The sequence below is a fragment of the Glycine max genome, chromosome 18 (assembly GCF_000004515.6).
Source record: "Glycine max cultivar Williams 82 chromosome 18, Glycine_max_v4.0, whole genome shotgun sequence".
Classification (NCBI taxonomy): Eukaryota; Viridiplantae; Streptophyta; class Magnoliopsida; order Fabales; family Fabaceae; genus Glycine; species Glycine max.
The window spans coordinates 29,497,064-29,511,708 of record NC_038254.2 but is presented as its reverse complement, the minus strand read 5'-3'; positions in this window follow the sequence as shown (position 1 = coordinate 29,511,708).

Sequence of the window (14,645 nt, the reverse complement as noted above, 5' to 3'; positions counted from 1 at the left end):
TTCAAAAAATTCTACTCAGAGAGGGAAACGCAAATTATAGAAGGAAAAGAGAGATATCATGTAAAATTGTTAACTTTATTGTGAATAATAGAATTTACAATGAAAGGGTTCAAAGCACTCTCAAAAAACTCTTTAAACCCAAAATATAGAGCTCCTTATAAAGGAGATAACAACAAATTGTCTAACAAAAAATGGTTATAACAAAAAATAATTACAGTTACAATACAACCTATGTTAATGAACCACCTAACAAGACTCTCCCTTCTACGTCACTGGATGCTCCATTAGATTACAAAAGATTCAACGACCAATACAAAAGACAAGAGTATTGGACTAGATGACCAAGGTTGTTGTCCACCTTATCTCTACTATCCATCATCCAACAATCAACATATTAAAATTCAAATTGTTAAAAACTTTCAGGATCTAGTTTGACACTATGACAAATAATAATAAGTTAAATTACCCTTGCTCTTTTACAAGTTCCTAATGAAGGCATATTGACCTAAGGTAACCTTTTATATTTCTCAAGACATGAAGGTGTATCTAACCAAATTTACCCCTACTCTTATGGCAGCTATGTTTAATTAGACCCTTTAAGCACTTTGTTAATTTGTTCGTTCTTCTTAGGGCTTAACCTGCTCTTGTGGTTTTACACCTAAGTTTCTTCCTATGGTTTCAAAATTATGGGCTCACCTCTTAGTACTTCCCCAAATCCCTATGATTATATCAAACACATGCCACTTTCATTGAACATAAATAAAGCAATAGAAAGAAATCAAAGAGTACAAGAACAACACAAGGATAACATAAAATTAATTCATTAGATACTTATAGGCTACTCCCAATCCTAGAAACAAAAGGACTACTCGCGAGTAGCCATGAAAGCAAAACAAAAATTCATAAAAGAAGATAACGAACAGAAAAAGAGAAAGCGGATCAAGATTCTAGTTATCTTCCTAGCCTCAAGCATAAAAAATGTGGAACCCTATCCTAATGTTCAAAAGGGTATTTAAAGATAGTGGACTAAAAGATTCAGGCCCAAGTACAAATGCAAATCTTAAAAGTAATTAAAGTTCACGGCTGTCACACGTCACGATCATGATCCATATCTCATGACCGTGATCCTTGCTATTGCGAACTAGCAAAAGAGGTCTAAAAAAATTTCAGCATCAATTATGGTCGTGATCCATGTCTCATGCCCATGATCCATTCTGCTTGTTCCAAAACATGCTCCAAGGTTAATGGTCACAGTCCTCTCACAACTGTCATACTTCTCAAGTTTCCAAATGTCTAAGTTGCAAAGAGTACCTTCCAACTCTAAAATTGGTACCTAAAAACACAATGGCACCTAGAGTGCAGCCAATTCCATAAAAGATAGAAAAAAATGGAGAAAATGAACTAGTGTGTATACAATTAACATTTCAAAGACTTTTTTTTATATAAAGAAGGTCTTGTGAATTCAATCAAGATTTTTAAATGATAGAAATAAGTCTTATGGTATTCGATCAAGACAATTAGGATTTTTTAAGGAGTTCAATAAAATCCTTTAATATTCAATTAAGATTTTTTAGAACTTATAAAAAGTCTTGTGGTATTCAAAAGTATACAAATTCTGATGAATTTTTTTTAGGATGGATTTTAAGTCTTTTTAATAGAAAATATATATGTCTCACCCATCAAATAATCTCACCCAAGACTTTAACCAAAAATACTTAAGTTCTTCCATCGTCTCTGTTAGGGTTTCTTAGAAAGACTATAAGGGTTTTGAAAAAGATGACGGAACTCACAAACCAAGAGGGGGGTGAATTGATTTTCAAAACAAAACGTACTTTTAAAACCAGAGTTACAAAAACTTCTTTTGTGTGGATCATATCACAAAACTTTGATAAACCGATACTTAATTAATACTAAATCAATCACCCTTTATACAAGATCCTTTTTTAAAGTTCTTTCTTTCAAAAAGATATTTTGTTGAACCTTTAGTAAATTGATTGAGAGCATAATGAGAAAGAAAGAAAAGTGTGAATGAATATCATGCAGGTTTTGATGATGCCAAAAAGGTTACTTGATGAGCATGGATTGAATCAAGTCAAAAGAACAAGATCAAGTAAATCTAAGATAAGAACTTAGTAAATTTGTTTAAAGAATCTCAATTTGATTGCTTTAGTTTGGCCTCAACATCTTTAGTATCAAATACTTTTTTTTATCAAAGGCTAAATCAGTTCAAAAAGATATTTTTGAACTGGTAATCAATTACCAAACTGTGTAATCGATTACTAGAGAGTTTGTGAAGATATTTTTGACTAACGACACAAAACTGTTTGATTTTGATCTATGTAATTGATTACCAGAATCCTATAATCGATTACCAGTAAAGAGATTTTAAAAAAAACCTTTGAAAAGTCATGACTCTTCAGAAATATAAATGTGTAATCGACTACCAGAATCCTATAATACCAGTGAGAAAATTTCAGAAAAGCTTTTTGAAAAGACACATCTCTTCAAACCATTTTGAAAAGGCACAATGGGCCTATACGTGTGTCTGACTTCAAAAAGTAGAGAGAGATTTTAAAAAGAGAACTTAATTTTTAAATGCTCTCTAAACAACTATTGGCCAAACACTTGCAAATCAATTGAGTATTCTTCTAAGATCTTCAATTTGTAGAAGCAAATCTTCCAAGATTATTTTGATGATGCCCAAGATTTTTAAAAAGATACATTCAAACAAGATTAAAGAAATCAAGAAGATTCAAGTGAAGATTCAAGAGAAGACTCTAGATATGCAAGAACCTCAAGAAAAGCATCAAGATAAGTATAAAAAGAATTTTCCAACAAAAATTGAATAACACAATTGTCCAAAAGAATTTTTCAAAGAAAAATCTTTTACTAGAGTTTTTACTCCCTGGTAATCGATTGCCATAAGGCAGTAATCGATTACCAAAATCCTAAAACAGTTTTATAACTATTTTACAAAGTAGTAATCAATTGCCATGGGCATGTAATCGATTACCAATGTTTTTGAACATTGAATTTCAAATCTCAAGAGTTACAACTTGTGACAAAATATTTTCAAAATAGTGTAATCGATTACACAATATTTGTAATCGATTACCAGTGGTTCTGAACGTTGGATTTCAAACTTCAACATAAAGAGTCACAACTTTTGATAAAATAAACTGTGTAATCGATTACACCATAATGGTAATCGATTATCAGTGACTGATTTTGAAAACTTGCCAAGAGTCACAACTTTTAAAGTGATTGGTTTTGAAAAATTGCCAAGAGTCACAACTTTTAAAGTGACTATTTTTTTGAAGAAATTGCCAAGAGTCACAACTTTTTAAAAGTGACTGGTTTTGAAGAAATTGCCAAAAGTTACAACTTTTAACATGATTTCTTCAAGAGCCATCAAATGGCTATAAATATGTGACCATAGAACGAATTTAAAAATGCTTATTCTCAACATCTTTCTAAAAGTTTTTGTTCAACACTTGCTTTGTCAGGAAAAGTTCATTGGGCAAAAACTTGTGCTATTCCATTTTCTTCCTCTCCTCCATTCTTACAAAAAGCTTTTCAAGAGACCTACTCTTGGTGACTGTTTTCAAGAGAAGGTGTTCTTGGTTACAAACACTGAACACAAGGGACCAACATTCCTTGGGTTCATTGCAAGAAGCAGGATTTGCTTCTTGGTTGATCACTGGACACAAAAGACCAACGTCTTTTGGGTTCATTATAAGAAGTGGGTATAACTTCTTGGTTGTTATCACTGGATACAAGGGACCAACGTTCCTTGGGGTTCATTGCAGGAAGTGGGAATAACTTCTTGGTTGTAATCACTGAACACAAAGGAGGGAAGTCCTTTTTGGTTCATTGCTTGTAAAGGATTTTGCAAGGATAGTGGAAATCTCAAGTGGGTTGCTTGGGGACTGGACGTAGGCACGGGTTGTGGCCGAACCAGTATAAATCTGGTTTTGCATTCTCTCTTTCGTTAATCTCTTTTACTTTCTGTTGTGTTCATATTACTTTAAAGTTACTGCTCCTTATTTATTATTTGAGTAACTTATAATTAAAGAAATAATTGAATCTAGGGAATATCTAAGAAAGGGAAAATTTCAATTAGGAATAGTCAACGAAATCTTAATTCAACCCCCCCTTCTTAAAATTTCTAAGGCAACTTGTCCAACACAATTTGTATTATCATCTCTAAAAGAGAGAAATTCTTCTGTACATTCCAAAAACGTTGTTGTGATCAAGAGATTGTTCGTCTCTTGACTTGTGAGAATCCTGAACACAAGGGTGAGGAATCTCAAGGTGTGTTCAAAAGTTGTAAAGAGTTTACAAAGATAGTGGAAAATCTCAAGTTGGTTGCTTGAGGACTGGATGTAGGCACGGGAAGTGGCCAAACCAGTATAAATCGAGTTTGCATTTCTCTCTTCCTTTATCTCAGTTATTTTACTGCAGTTTACTTTGTCTTGCGTATTTAAAAGAACATTATTAAATTGATTGTTTCTTCTTCTTTTGCATTATGAGCCTATCATATATCATTTAAAAGGGGGGTTAAAATTTGGTAGTGGGAAAATATTAAAACTTAATTCACCCCCCTCTTAAGTTATTGAGGCCGCTTGTCCAACAATAAGATCAAGAGAAGAAGTACATAATGTTTTATACTAGTTCACTCTCTATCACTAGAGAAGCTAATCCAGTCATCTAATCCAAACCCGAATTAAATTTTCACATATAGAATTCTTACAAGCAATCACAAGCAATCTCAATTCCTACCCCAAAAAAAGAGACATAGGCACCCAACTTTAGGGTCCTCTGTGAATAAGAGCCTAAGAAAAACCTACCCTTACCCCAAACTAGAAACACCTATTCTAGAATGCCTTTAGAAATTCATGCACAAACAAGTAATGTGTAAAACCATACATGAAAAACTAGAGTCAAAGATAGGCACAACCTGACCAATCCTTTCCACAAAACCTTGCTTGACTGAATGAGTTGTCTTCTTGAACTCAAGAAAGTATCACAACTCACTTATCACAAAAAGATATTCATAATCAAAAGATTAGAAGTTGTGAGTCACTATTTCTAAGCACTCTTCTTCTCTTCTTTTCACTTATTTTAGCTCATGCAATTTTGCACTTAATGAACTTGTACACTGAAGTGAGAACACAAGGTGGCTATATATAGAGAAAACAATTACAATCACCTGCAATCAATTAAATCTACAATGTAATCGATTATTTCAATGAAGTAATCAATTAGATTATCTTTTTAATTGATTAGATCCTCAATGTAATCGATGAAAGTGTTCTTAATCACTTCTGTAACACTTATAGAAAGAAAAGTAATCGATTATATCACATGGTAATCGATTAAAGTAGATACTCTTGAATGAATCAGTCATTGTCTCAAAAACAACTGTATAATCGATTACGATAAGGTTGTAATCGATTAAATTGGTATGAGACATAACTCTGCAAGTTTAAAACAACTTGTGCAATCGATTAAAACAAATTTTTTCCTTCTGAAGAAATTTTCTTCTTACTCACACATGATGATGCATGATGCACAAATGATATGATAGAGACTAAGATGCAACATTCAATATAACAATCAATACAAATTTCACTCAAGAGAGTTGGGCATTGTCGCAACCTACCCTTCGGCGGGAGGGCGACGCGTGACTCGCGGGATGCGTGTTCCACGAAAGGAATACGCGCGGAGTCGCCACCAACGTTTATTTGAGGAAAACGTCGGAAAAACCGGAAAAGACGTGATCTACGAACTTTTAAGTGAAAGGTTCGGGAGTTGTATTTACGCACGGGGAAGGTATTAGCACCCCACACGTCCGTCCCAAGGGACGGCAGCCTTTAATCGAATGTGCAAACATGACTTTGATTTTTATGTTCCCTTTTATGTCCTTATATCATTTATATATTTTTTCCTTTTTTTGTGGTCGACAAGGGTGTTTCCCTTTGCTCCTACGTATTCCTCAATTTGCGATGAGGAAATCAGACCTACGTAGTTCTTTCCTATCAAGTGATTCTCTTTTTACTTAAGAGGTGATCATTTTAAGGCGTTGGACCTTAAAAATGACCCATTTTACTTAGTAAGAAATTGAAATGACAAACTTCAAAAACCTATTTTTGTGGACGAGCTTGACTAGGCGAGTTGATTTTAGCCTTAGTTTCACCTTAGTTATTAGTCAATTCAATTAAGAATGAGAAATCCCAAAGAGAAAATGTCCGATTGATTTTCCGCTTTATTTTACTAAAAGGTATATTTTTTTGTTATTATATTATTATTTTATCTCTTTTTGATTTCCAACGTGGTTACGGCACGACCGAACGATCGGAATTCATTTTAAACGAAGTTAACGGATAATACAATTCAAACGTTCGGTGGAAATTTATTTTATTTTTAGGTTAAGCGAGAAATGACTTAAATAAAATGGCTTAAGCACGTCAAGAGGGGGCATAAAAAGTAAATGAAACGAGAATAAAAATACACGAAACACAATGTGGACCACCACGGGTACATAGAATGAATCGAAAAGCTTGGTTCGAGGTACTTACCCGTTGAAGATCGAAGAACGAATGAAGAACGTCGAAGAACGGTCAAAACCTTTGCGAAATTCCTAACGGAAAACGTTACGGAAACATTTCGGAAGCGCCTCGGCTTAGATTTTCTTCACGGAAACAATTTTTCCAAGCAAATTCGAAAGAGAGAGAAGTGCCTAAGGGGCTGAACCCTTTTCTTCTTCACTTCCTCCCCTATTTATAGCAAAATAGGGGAGATGGTTGCCGCCCAGCTCGCCCAGGCGAGCTCAGCTCGCCCAGGCGAGCTCAGCTCGCCCAGGCGAGCCAGGTTGCTTCCTCCAGAAGCAACGACCTTCTGGAGGAATCTTCTGGAGGGCCCAAGTGGGCCTGGTTGCTATTTGCACCCCCATTTTTACTAAGTACACCCCCCTGCCCTTTTTTGGTGATTCTTTTTTCGTAAAGTTACGGAAACTTACGAATTTCGTAACGATACTTGTTTTCTTTCCGTAATGTTACGGAACCTTGCGGATTACATAATCATCCCCTTTTTGACCTACGGAACCTCACTAATTATGCAACGATGCTTCCATTTGATTTCCGGGGTGTCACGGAAACTTACGGATTGTGCATCAATATTTTTTTGTTTTCCGGCATGTCCTGGAATTTCACAGATTGCCTAATGATGGGTGCCAAGCACCTTACAAGGACCAAACAAAGGTCGCATGTCATCAAGCAAAGGTCCCCGGACGAAATTAGGGTATGACAGTTGCCCCTCTTTACTTGTCTTTTATTGGAGATAAAAGGAAAGTAAAGATAAGACACTAATTTCGTTCCTCTCGATTGACGAGAGTCGCGGGTGACCATAAAATTTCCGCATGCAAATGACTTGTTGTTCCCGGCGGAACAAAAGGTGCTGAAGACGATGTCAGTCTCTGCATGCCATCAAGCGTTCTGTGTTACAGATAGCAAAAGAATGTTTATACGGATAACCACTCGGGTATTTCCGCCCGTCAGCGTGACTCAAAAGTCAGTATGACAGATCTTGTGAGTGCGGAAGATGATGTAAATCTCCGCGTGTCATCGGGCCCGCCGCCTCTAGATGACAAAGGGTGCAGAATGACAAAATTTTGTCTCTGCGCGCCATCGGACACGACCGTGTCTGAATGGCAAAAGGGTGCGGAATGACCAAATTTTGTCTCCGCATGTCATCGGGCCCGCCGCCTCTGGATGACAAAGGGTGCAGAATGACAAAATTTTGTCTCTGCGCGCCATCGGACACGACTGTGTCTGAATGGCAAAGGGGTGCGGAATGACCAAATTTTGTCTCTGCATGTCATCGGGCCCGCCGCCTCTGGATGACAAAGGGTGCAAATTGACCAAATTTTGTCTCCGCGCGCCATCGGACACGACTGTGTCTAAATGGCAAAGGGGTGCGGAATGACCAAATTTTGTCTCCGCATGTCATCGGGCCCGCCGCCTGTGGATGACAAAGGGTGCAGAATGACCAAATTTTGTCTCTGCGCGCCATCGGACATGACTGTGTCTGAATGGCAAAGGGGTGCGGAATGACCAAATTTTGTCTCCGCATGTCATCGGGCCCGCCGCCTCTGGATGACAAAGGGTGCAGAATGACCAAATTTTGTCTCTGCGCGCCATCGGACACGACTGTGTCTGAATGGCAAAGGGGTGCGGAATGACCAAATTTTGTCTCCGCATGTCATCGGGCCCACCGCCTGTGGATGACAAAGGGTGCAGAATGACCAAATTTTGTCTCTGCGCGCCATCGGACACGACTGTGTCTGAATGGCAAAGGGGTGCGGAATGACCAAATTTTGTCTCCGCATGTCACATGACCTCAGGGTCAGTATGACAGATCTTGTGGGGCGGCCGACAAAAGCAAGGCTCTTGCTCCTACGTATCCTCCAATGAGGAACTCAGACCTACGTAGTTCTAGATAACTTGTGAGACTTGAAAAAGTCTCTACCGGAAGATGCTGACATCTCCGGAAAGGGTGCAAATGACCACACTGGCCTTTGCTCATCAATCACACTTGGGGTCACTGAATGACGAGGTGCGGATAACCGTAAGGTGTCTCCGCGGGTTACCAACTCTTGGGTCATGGCAACAAAAAGCGGTGTGGTCGACAAAAGCGAGGCTTTTGCTCCTACGTATCCTCCAATGAGGAACTCAGACCTACGTAGTTCTGGATAACCTGTGAGACTTAAGTCTTGGTGTTTTCTCCACTAAAATGCAAACATGCTTTAGCAAAGAGACAAATATTCCAATTGATTTAGAGCAGCATATGCTTTTTTGAGTGAAAAAACAATGCGTCTACCGGGGAAGGAGAGTATGCTGATGAAATTTTCTCATAACCATAAATGAGATTTTGGATGTTAGCATTTCGTTTCTAAATGACCATTTAGAGGAAACACTGGGTTCGACAAAAATAGAAGAAATCCACTCAAAGTGTATCAATCTCGCACAGGTAAGTGTTTTATCCTAATTCCGAACCATAGATATGTCGTGACTTGATTTTACAAATCATTTCCTATCAAACCAAAGATTACATGCGTGATCATGGATCAATAGGACTTCCCTTGGAAACGGGTTCTTTTGGTGGGTTTTTCGGCTTTTGACCTCTTCTCCTTTTTTTTTGGCCCTTTTTTGGCTTTTTTCCTTTTCTGTTTTGGTTTAGTGCGGGGCGAAAAAGTCACCGACGCACAGGATTTTGGTTGGTAATCAAAGGGAGAAGACCACTTTTAGGTCATGGTTTCCTTTTCTTTCTTTTGTTCATTTGGTGACAATTCTGTAGTGTTCAGATATTGTCTGGTCTAAAGACCTCTCTGCACATTTCTTCTGGTTTCTTTGACCAGGAGCTTTCTTCTTTTTTACTTTCTCCCATTCTTTGGTTGGGAATTTTCTTTCTTTTCTTTTTTCTTTCTCCCACTCTTTGATTCGGAATTTCCTTGCTTCCTTTTTTCCTTTGATTGGAAATTTTCCTTCTCTTTTCCTTTGATTGGAAATTTTCCTTCTCTTCTTTTTTGCTTCCGAGGGTAAGGATTAACATTCTCACCCTGGGTCAAGGTTTATGGTGAGTCAGGATTTTGGCTCAAGACTTGTAGAATGACTAGGCATGATACATGGCGGGGTTTGGTTTGGTTCAAGGATAAAAGGGATGCCCCACATTATTTCCATGACACAAATGCAAAAATGATGATTTGGAAATTTTATGCAAAACTGGTCATGCATGCACCTATGCGGACACTCAAGCGTCAAATTTTTATGGTCATGTGATGCTAGGGCTCAGGATTCATTTCCTCTATTTTAGTCAACCCAATGTTTCCAAAATATGTTCTTTTATCAATTTGTACATTCATCCGAGTCCATTTTGGGTGTCCGGAAAAATTTTCACAACATTCACCCTTCAGGTGTATACACATTTTTTTTCCAAAAACTAGCTATGATCAGCGAATTTTTCAAAAGCATGTTGGTTTTTCAGCTAGACAACTTATTTTTCTTTTTTCTCTCTTTTTCCTTTTTATCATTTGTTTATTTCTTTTTCTTGTTTGTTTTTGTTTCCCCCCCCCCCCCTTTTTTATGAGGTATTTTTGCTATATACATGCATATCTAAGGTATCTTGCTACCTAAACATACATATATATATTTTGTGAGGTATCTTTTTGCTACATACATGCATATCTAAGGTATCTTGCTACCTAAACATACATATATATATTTTGTGAGGTAGTTGTTTGCTACCTAAATTACATACATGCATATCTAAGGTATTTTGCTACCTAAACATACATATATATATTTTGTGAGGTAGTTGTTTGCTACCTAAATTACATACATGCATATCTAAGGTATTTTTCACTACCTAAACACGCATACATATATTTTGTGAGGTATGACTACCTTCCGAGCTTGTGCTCGTTTTATTTAAATTCTTAGGATCATGAGCAACTAGGTGTGTCCCACTATGACTTGAGAAACAAAGCTGATCAAATAACAAGCAGAGATTTAAAAGGTACTAGGTTGCCTCCTAGTAGCGCTTCTTTAACGTCTTGAGCTGGACGCCTTATGACTTGTCGGTCACTGACCTAGTACTTTGCTTACCTTTGGCTTTGGACTTGGTCGCCTATTGGTCGGCCATGTGGTGTAGGCAATACTCAAACCTTTTTGTGGATGAGCAGAGGTGAACTCTAGAGGTGGTGGCGGTGTGTCTATTGCCCGCTACCGGCCATCCCAATGTTACTGTGGTGTCTCGCCCTGCGCCTGCCTGGGGGCGCAGTACTTCTTGATGAAAGCTTGATTGGTAGGGGGGGCCTGATGACCTTGCTGGGGGCGACAGGCACTCCCTAGAACTGACAAAGACCCGTATTTAGAGCTGGCAACCCCAAGACCCTGTTGGACTTCTCCGGGTCCACAGAGTGTTTTGCGGGCACAATCCCTGCAAACAATAGATGACATCAGAAATTAGTTGGGGGGAGGTGCGTACTTATCTATGCCACGACGACATGAACTTGCTGGGGGGAACGGGCGCCCTGCAGGGCAGACAGAGGCCCGTAACCAGAGCTGGAAACCCCAGGGCCCTGTTGGACTTCTTCAGGTCCACTGGGTGTCTTTGTGGGTGCGATCCCTGCAAACAATAGATGGTATCAGAAATCAGTTGAACCATATGCATACTTACCCATGTCGGGACGACACAGACCAACTGATACTTTTGCAGGGGGAGATTGGCATTGCGGTCGCTGGGCAGAATGTTGCTAAGTAGCAATGTCATCTATATCTGTGTAAGAGTGGTCATGTTGGTGCGCATGATCCGCGCTCGTCTCTTTGCAGCGGCACGGGTGAAATCTTACCCTGGTATGCATAGTAGCTATGTGATAGCCTCCCTCTCTGGTTGTGCTCGCACAGTTGGCCCTCCTCCAATATCAGGGGGTGGCCCAGGAACCGTTCAAAGGAAACTACTGGTCCCTTAACCGGAAGTGAAGGTCTCGGTTAAGCATTTAAGGATAGAGGACCTTAAATTCTCTTAAGGTGTGGATGTGGAGCACACTGAAAATGAGGATACGTAGCCCTCTAAAGGTGAGGGCGTGCAGCCCTCTCAAGGCAAGGATGTGTAGTCCTCTGGAGGTGAGGGCGTGTAGTCCTCTCAAGGTGAGGGCGTACAGCCCTCTGTTGGTGAGGACGTGCAGTCCTCTCAAGGTGAGGGCGGGCAGCCCTCTATTGGCGAGGACGTGTAGTCCTCTAAAGGTGAGGGCGTGTAGCCCTACGAAGGTGAGGACATGCAGTCCTCTGATGGCGAGGGCGTGTAGCCCTCTGAAGGTGAGGACATGCAGTCCTCTGATGGCGAGGGCGTGTAGCCCTCTGAAGGTGAGGACATGTAGTCCTCTGATGGCGAGGGTGTGTAGCCCTCTGAAGGTGAGGACGTGTGGTCCTCTGAAGGTGAGGACATGCAGTCCTCTAATGGTGAGGGCGTGTAGCCCTCTGAAGGTAAGGACATGTAGTCCTCTGATGGCGAGGGCGTGTAGCCCTACGAAGGTGAGCACATGCAGTCCTCTGATGGCGAGGGCGTGTAGCCCTACGAAGGTGAGGACATGCAGTCCTCTGAAGGTGAGGACATGCAGTCCTCTGATGGCGAGGGCGTGTAGCCCTCTGAAGGTGAGGACATGTAGTCCTCTAATGGCGAGGGCGTGTAGCCCACTGAAGGTGAGGACATGTAGTCCTCTGATGGCGAGGGCGTGTAGCCCTACGAAGGTGAGCACATGCAGTCCTCTGAAGGCGAGGGCGTGTAGCCCTCTGAAGGTGAGGACATGTAGTCCTCTGATGGCGAGGGCGTGTAGCCCTACAAAGGTGAGGACATGCAGTCCTCTGAAGGTGAGGACATGCAGTCCTCTGATGGCGAGGGCGTGTAGCCCTCTGAAGGTGAGGACATGCAGTCCTCTGATGGCGAGGGCGTGTAGCCCTCTGAAGGTGAGGACATGTAGTCCTCTGATGGCGAGGGCGTGTAGCCCTACGCAGGTGAGGACATGCAGTCCTCTGATGGCGAGGGCGTGTAGCCCTACGAAGGTGAGGACATGCAGTCCTCTGATGGCGAGGGCGTGTAGCCCTCTGAAGGTGAGGACATGTAGTCCTCTGATGGCGAGGGCGTGTAGCCCTCTGAAGGTGAGGACATGTAGTCCTCTGATGGTGAGGGCGTGTAGCCCTACGAAGGTGAGGACATGCAGTCCTCTGAAGGCGAGGGCGTGTAGCCCTCTGAAGGTGAGGACATGTAGTCCTCTGATGGCGAGGGCGTGTAGCCCTACGAAGGTGAGGACATGCAGTCCTCTGAAGGTGAGGACATGCAATCCTCTGATGGCGAGGGCGTGTAGCCCTCTGAAGGTGAGGACATGCAGTCCTCTGATGGCGAGGGCATGTAGCCCTCTGAAGGTGAGGACATGTAGTCCTCTGATGGCGAGGGCGTGTAGCCCTACGAAGGTGATGACATGCAGTCCTCTGATGGCGAGGACATGTAGTCCTCTGGAGGTGAGGGTACTAGTACCCAAGGCTAGGGCGTGTAGCCCTCTCAAGGCGAGGACGTGTAGTCCTCTGGAGGTGAGGGCGTGCAGCCCTCTGATGGTGAGGACGTGTAGTCCTCTCAAGGCGAGGACGTGTAGTCCTCTGAAGGTGAGGGCGTGCAGCCCTCTCAAAGCGAGGACATGTAGTCCTCTGGAGGTGAGGGCGGGCAGCCCTCTGATGGTGAGGACGTGTAGTCCTCTCAAGGCGAGGACGTGTAGTCCTCTGACGGTGAGGGTAACTAGTACCCAAGGCGAGGGCGTGTAGCCCTCTCAAGGCGAGGACGTGTAGTCCTCTGGAGGTGAGGGCGTGCAGCCCTCTGATGGTGAGGACGTGTAGTCCTCTCAAGGCGAGGACGTGTAGTCCTCTGAAGGTGAGGGCGTGCAGCCCTCTCAAAGCGAGGACATGTAGTCCTCTGGAGGTGAGGGCGGGCAGCCCTCTGATGGTGAGGACGTGTAGTCCTGTCAAGGTGAGGACGTGTAGTCCTCTGACGGTGAGGGTAACTAGTACCCAAGGTGAGGGCGGGTAGCCCTCTCAAGGCGAGGACGTGTAGTCCTCTAAAGGTGAGGGTACTAGTACCCAAGGGTTCACCCTTATGAGAAAGCAAGAGATCGACTCATCGAGAGGATCGGTCATCCCAAATCCACACGACTGGATATTAGATGTAGGAAATCTATGCAGTTAACATAATTTTTAGGGATGCAGATGCATGCAACCTTTGTCGTGAAATTTGGTAAATGCGGACTTCATATGAACCAATGCAATGTAATGGAAAGTTGTACAATGTTCATGACATTCTTTCCCTATTTTGTGATTTTGATTTTGATTTAATTTTTTTGGAAAACACAGATTGACTGTCCTTTTGAAAGAGGTGATAATTCATGCAACCTCATCCTATCCTTTTGTAAATCTCTCCGAGAACTCCCTCTGAGTGTTGTTCTGTTTGATTTAGTCATTTGACCATTTTGGAGTGGCGACAATGGAGTCGTTTGATGTTTAAACAATCCATTGAAATTCCTGGGTTTGTCCCCCTTTTTTATTGTTATTATTATTATTATTTATTATTATTATTATTATTATTATTATTATTATTTTTAAAAAAACATCGATGGGTGAGAACTTTTGATTTGCCCCTAGGTTCACTTGAGGCTCATGCACGATGCCCCTCATTGCCCCAGTGTAAGGCTTTGAGGTACCAATTGTTATCTTTCGTCATGACCTTGTAGCTGGGAACCTATTGGGTGAAAACTTCTAATCTGCCCCTAGGTTCGCTTGAGGTTTTTGCATGGTGCCTTTCATTGCCCCAGTGTAAGGCTTTGAGGTACCAATCGTTGTCTTGTTTTCATAGCCTCGTAGTGAAGAAGAATGAAAGAAGCAGTTGATTCTTGCAAAAAGAATTTTCCAAGGACGAGAAATAGTTGAAGAATTTTTTTCAATTGATGGATTAAGTCAAATGACTCCTATGTAGAAGCAAGATGTTTTGATGTTTTGATGATGCCGAAGGATCAAGTGCTTCTAAGTTTTATTCGAGACAAGAAT